Source organism: Balearica regulorum, chromosome 7, assembly GCF_011004875.1.
Source record: "Balearica regulorum gibbericeps isolate bBalReg1 chromosome 7, bBalReg1.pri, whole genome shotgun sequence".
NCBI classification, from domain to species: domain Eukaryota; kingdom Metazoa; phylum Chordata; class Aves; order Gruiformes; family Gruidae; genus Balearica; species Balearica regulorum.
Genome location: NC_046190.1, coordinates 41135540 through 41141201, shown reverse-complemented (window position 1 = coordinate 41141201; position 5662 = coordinate 41135540). Strand labels below are relative to the sequence as shown.

The window sequence follows — 5662 nt, the reverse complement described above, 5'->3', positions numbered from 1 at the left end:
CAGGATGGTCACCTCTTCTCATCATTCCCTCCATGCTCTCTTCAGCGATCGCCCTCAATGGGGCCTGCGAACACCCTCAGAAACCGTGGGGTTTGCTTCTGACGTGTAGTTCTCTAGAGGCTTGTTCCAACTTCTTTCAGGACCTGCAGTTCAGGAGCTCTGCACCAGAGGGCTCATTAACATGCAAAACCTCCTAACAAGCCAAGTCTCAGGGCATCATTTTCGTTATTCCTCACTTCTTCAGCGGTTAATTAGAGAGATTTCAGGAGTGTAGTCACAGTGAAAAGATGTCAATGCTAAAAAACTATAGGAACAGATTTTTCCCACTTCTCTTTATTTTTTTGATTCCAGGTGATGTGATAGCCACAATTTCCAGTTGATATTGATCCTGTGTGTCTGCTGATGGAGACTGACTATGTCTGAGCCTTTCTGTCAGACACTCTGTGAAGAGCCTTCATCCCTACGCTCCAACCCCACCGTTTTCCCTACAGCCACCTTACAGTAGCCCTGTTCCCATCCGAGCATTCCCCACTGAAGTTTGCAGCTGCAAGTTTCAGCCCGTTGGCACCAACATCCACCGGCTTTACTTGGAGAACGAGCTGCACGCAGACACAGCAGGGTGTTTCTTAATTGTGAACAAACACAAAAACGCACAATCTAAGGAAGGCACAGATCAATAAAAAGGAAAGCCCATTTCTCAGCTGTACATTAGGTTCACATGAGGTCCTCTGAATTCCAACAGTGGGAAATCTTAGCCCAACAGAAACCACATTTGTGTGTCAAAGAGAGATGCCAGGAGCCCTCCAAGCACTCCCTGCTTGGACCTCTTGGTCCATATTGACTCTTTGCACACAGCGAGTAACACCCTGAAGTCAAGAGCTCCCTTGATTCACAGAGGGAGGCAATGAATCAAAGTCAATGAAATGCTCTCTTTTTAACATCTAAAATTGCCCTAATCCAGATGTATCCGGTTTATAGGAATGTCTTCTAGTTCTCTCATGGCCTGCAAGGGAAATGAGATGTGACTCCATTGTAGGGGAAGGCAGGGATGAAAATGGTGTTGGACACTGGGGGTGCACTTGCCCAGGATTCCTCGTCTGGTCAAGAGAGAGAAATGACTTCCATCAAGTGAGATGCCTTGGCCTTCTCTGCCTGGCCACCAGCTCCTGCTTCAGGAAGGCTCCCCTAGGTCCTGGGTCACATTTCCCTGTCCCACATAAGGGCTTTAGATATCCCCAGGTATCCTGGAGGAAGTGGCCACTTCTGTGTGTTGACTGCATCACCCTCGGAATGAAGATGTGAAGCAACAGTACAATCATAGACAGAAAAGATCTCTCTAATACCTGTGCAAGGAGGCTTCATGTTCAGAACTTTGAGGCTGATCTCCAAGTTCACATGGCTTTTGTCATAGGCCATGGACATGGACAAGCAAGATGACGACACGTTCTCTCCCTCTATGTAAATAGAGATTTATACAGCCCAATTCCAAACCCCATTTCTCCCAACACTTGGAGAGGAGAAATTGTTCTGCAGAGCTGTAACCCAGCCAGGATGTCCCTAAGCTGTGTCACTTCAAGGGGCTCATCCACCCCAGGGGCAGCACTTTGGATTTGCCCTTGCTGCAGATCACAAAGGTCCCTATTGACCCATCCCTCCAGCAGGTTTGTTCGTGAGAAGAGACTCTTGTGGGGGATGGTGTGGAAAGCCTTGCCGGTGTCCTGGTGAAATACCCGCACTGCTCTCCCCTCACCCACAGCTGCGGTCCTTTCATCAGAGGAAGCAATGAGGATGGTCAGGCAGAATCAGCCCTGGGGTCATCCCGCCACCTCCTCTGTCACACCCCCAGAACTGCTCTCCAAGAGGATATGCTCTGGTACATGTCCCTCAGCCAAAGGGAAGCTCAGCAGCCTTTAGTTCCCCAGGTCATCCTTGGGGCCTCTTGGAAAGGTGCCAGTCGTCAGGGAGTCCCCGCAGTCTCCAGGACTTTTCCTCCATGATGGAGACTGGCCTCCCTGTGACATCGTCTTGCTCTCTCAGCACCCTGGGATGCAGATCCTCTGGTCCCATGGACTGGTAAGGGTTCTGCTGCTTCTGTAACTCCTCCTGAAGCCATAAACACTCATCATGATGCCCTTGAAACCCCGTCCAAGACTCAACTGAGATCTAATGCAGACCATTGCTGAGCTTGGAGGATGCTGTTCTTGAAGACCAGCTCTACTGAGCTCTGCTGCCCTTCAGTGCTGCTGACCATTGGATCCCCACTAAATCTCCCCAAAACAGACACAAGCCTGCTTCTCGCAGCTCTGGGGTCTGGAGTCTTCTAGAAGCCTTCCTCACTCTCCTTGGGCACTGGCACCCCACCATTGCCAGGCCAGGCCAGCCAGTCTTCTCAGCCCTGGCCAGCTCTGCCTTGCTTGTAAGCATCACATCCAGGCTTCCATTACCCTTGTTGGCCCATCTGCCAGCGGTGCTGAGAAATTGTCCCAAGACACTCCAGAGACGGCCTGGACTGTTTGCATCCTGCTGTGTTCCCCTTCCAGAAAATGCCATGGTCATTAAAGACCCCAGTGAGAACCAGGCTTCTGCGTGGAGAGTCTTCCTTGGGGTGCTTAGAGAGGTCCATCTTTACTTCTTCAACTCTGTGGGGTGATCTCCCACCACAATTCCACCTTTGCTGGCCTCTCCTCTGAGGCTCACCCACAAGGGCTCTCCCAGCTTGTCCCCTGTCCCACCAAGGAGCTCCAGACATCCAAGTACCTTCTTCATTTAGAGGGAAGCCCACTCCTAACCCTTCCAGCCTGTCTCTCCTGAAAAGCCTGTACCCACCCACTGCAGCACCCCAAGCTGTGTGACGTGTCCCACCACACCAGGGCAGGTACTCCATGGATGTCAAAAAGCACAGGCTCCAGGTGGCCCTGTCTTTGACCTCACCTGAGGCCACAGGTGAACATTTTGGCTGTAGCACGGGAGGTGTGCCTCCAGGCCAAGCTCTGACTTGTCTCAGGGAAACCTGGTGCCAAGGGTCCAAGCCCCTGTGTGTGTGCAGAGGCTTTGCTTCCGAGCAGAGACATGCCCGAGTGGTTGGCAGATGGAAACATCAAGCTGAAACTGGATGCCAAGAGAGTGAGCAAGCCCTGCTGTCCCCCAGGCCAGAGAGAAACAGGGCTGGGAAGGGCAGCCCTGGCAGCAAACAGGGTTTTTGTCAGTGGTGCCTCTGCTGCCCCTGGGGGCCTTTGCCAGAGGTGAAGCTGATCTCCAGCAATGACAAGGTGCTGCTGACAGGCCCACTGGGAACAGTTTGGGTCTCTTCCTTGACTTGTTATCAAGGGGGTGAGTAAAAACCAGAGCTTGGCAAGTGTAGGCAGGAGATCCCGGTGTGATGTTTCTCCTCCCCATGGACTGCCCTACATGTCCTGGCTAGGGAAGGGACAGACCTTGCCACACTGCAGAGGTGGCCACCAGTTTCCTGCAGAAAAGCACCAAATGTGTCTGCAGTGCTGTCTGGGGTGTCTGACACACACTCGCTCTGAATGGCGATGGCTTTCCTGTCCACGACCATCGCTGTCCCTGCGAACTGCATGGACCTGTGTGGGACATCCCATCTGTCGGACTTGTGACTTTTTCCCTGGGGGTCCTGCTGGCCTGCAGGCTGCCTCCCACAATGGCACCGCTCTCCTATGGACTCCTGTGCCCCAGAGAGGAGCCCCATGGAGAAGACATCTCGGCGCTCAGGCCATGGCAATGCAGCTCATGGTCTGTAGGTGGGCAGCTGCACTGAGCCCTGTGTGTCCCTGGCTGGGAGCGGGGAGCTGAGGTCCTCCTTGGGAAGGATGAGGGGAGAGGAGACAGCAGGGAGGGCTTTGGAGCTGTGCGCTTGCAAACTGGCTGCCTCTGCTCGCAGCAGTGTCCAGTTTCTTTGACGGGGAACATCAGGCTGTGATGGAAGAGCTGCCAGCACAGGGCAGCTGAGACCAGGGCTGATGGAGAGAGCAGCTCTCCCCACTCTGCACTAAGGGAAAGGTGTCACTTGGAGTGCCACAGGAATGTCATGGATTTCTGCCTCAAAAACTTCTCTGCAGTTGTGGTGAGGCCACTAGAACAAAATGAAGGAACCCAGAGCCCCAGAGCTCTGCTCTGCAGCCGGGTAGATATGGGAGCGACAATGCTGAAAAGCTCATTCATATCAAGAGTGGATTTAGTCTGAGATCACCCCGTGCTCCTCTTGACGTACTGCTGCAAGGCAGGACTGACCCCTCGAGAGCCCACAGCAGAGCCCCCTCCTCCCAGTGGCACCCTCAGCCAGCACCAAATGGACGTGTCGAAAGGGACCTGCCGAAAGTCTTCCTGAACAGGGAGAGGTCTTGCATGAGAACTGGAATAGGTTTTGCTCAGAGAACTCTGCCCTAACTTCTCACTGCCTTTTCCTCCTTGGACAGGACCCCATGCCCAGAAGCAGCAGATGTCCAACAGCAGCTCCATCACCCAGTTCCTCCTCCTGGCCTTTGCAGACACACGGCAGCTGCAGCTCTTGCACTTCTGGCTCTTCCTGGGCATCTACCTGGCTGCCCTCCTGGGCAACGGCCTCATCTTCACCACCACAGCCTGTGACCACCACCTCCACACCCCCGTGTACTTCTTCCTCCTCAACCTCTCTGTTCTGGACCTGGGCTCCATCTCCACCACTCTTCCCAAAGCCATGGCCAATTCCTTGTGGGACACCAGGGACATCTCCTACTTGGGATGTGCCACACAAGTCTTTATGTTTTTCTTCTTGGTTGGAGCAGAGTTTTCTCTTCTGACCGTCATGGCCTATGACCGCTACGTTGCCATCTGCCAACCCCTGCACTACGGGACCCTCCTGGGCAGCAGAGCTTGTGCCCACATGGCAGCAGCTGCCTGGGGCAGTGGGTTTCTCAATGCTCTGCTGCACACGGCCAATACATTTTCCATACCCCTCTGCCAGGGCAATGCTGTGGGACAGTTCTTCTGTGAAATCCCCCAGATCCTCAAGCTCTCCTGCTCACACTCCTACCTCAGGGAAGTAGGAGCCCTTGTGGTTAGTGCCTGTTTAGCTTTTGGGTGTTTTGTGTTCATTGTGGTGTCCTATGTGCAGCTCTTCCGGGCCGTGCTGAGGATCCCCTCAGAGCAGGGACGGCACAAAGCCTTTTCCACGTGCCTCCCTCCCCTGGCCGTGGTCTCCCTGGTCATCAGCACTGCCATGTTTGCCTACCTGAAGCCCCCCTCCATGTCGTCCCCATCCCTGGACCTGGTGGTCGCAGTTCTGTACTTGGTGGTGCCTCCAGCAGTGAACCCCCTCATCTACAGCATGAGGAACCAGCAGCTCAAGGATGTAGTGTGGAAAGTGGTGACTGGATGTTCTTAAGCAGCAATAAACTGACACTCTTCTTCTGCGTACAATTCCTCATTCAGGATCTACATGTCTTGTATGACCCAGAGACTGCGTAAGGAGGAGCTGTGCTCTCTGTGGTTTAAACCAAAATACAGGTCCCAGACGTGACCTCTTTATCTGGGATTCTTTCTCTGAGAACTTCTCTGGAGCTGCAGGGGCAGTGCCTGTGTGCAGAGGTGGAGGGGAAAAGAGTCCCACCACAGCAATGCTGCCAGGGATCCCCACCACCACCGCTTGGTCTTTCCCGAGCTG

The 5662-nt window shown here is 53.7% G+C and overlaps 1 pseudogene; it reads left to right on the top strand.

Moving 5' to 3' along the window:
• Positions 1-4365: 4365 nt before the first annotated feature.
• LOC142602521 (olfactory receptor 14A16-like) lies at positions 4366-5383 on the top strand (annotated as a pseudogene).
• Positions 5384-5662: the final 279 nt, after the last annotated feature.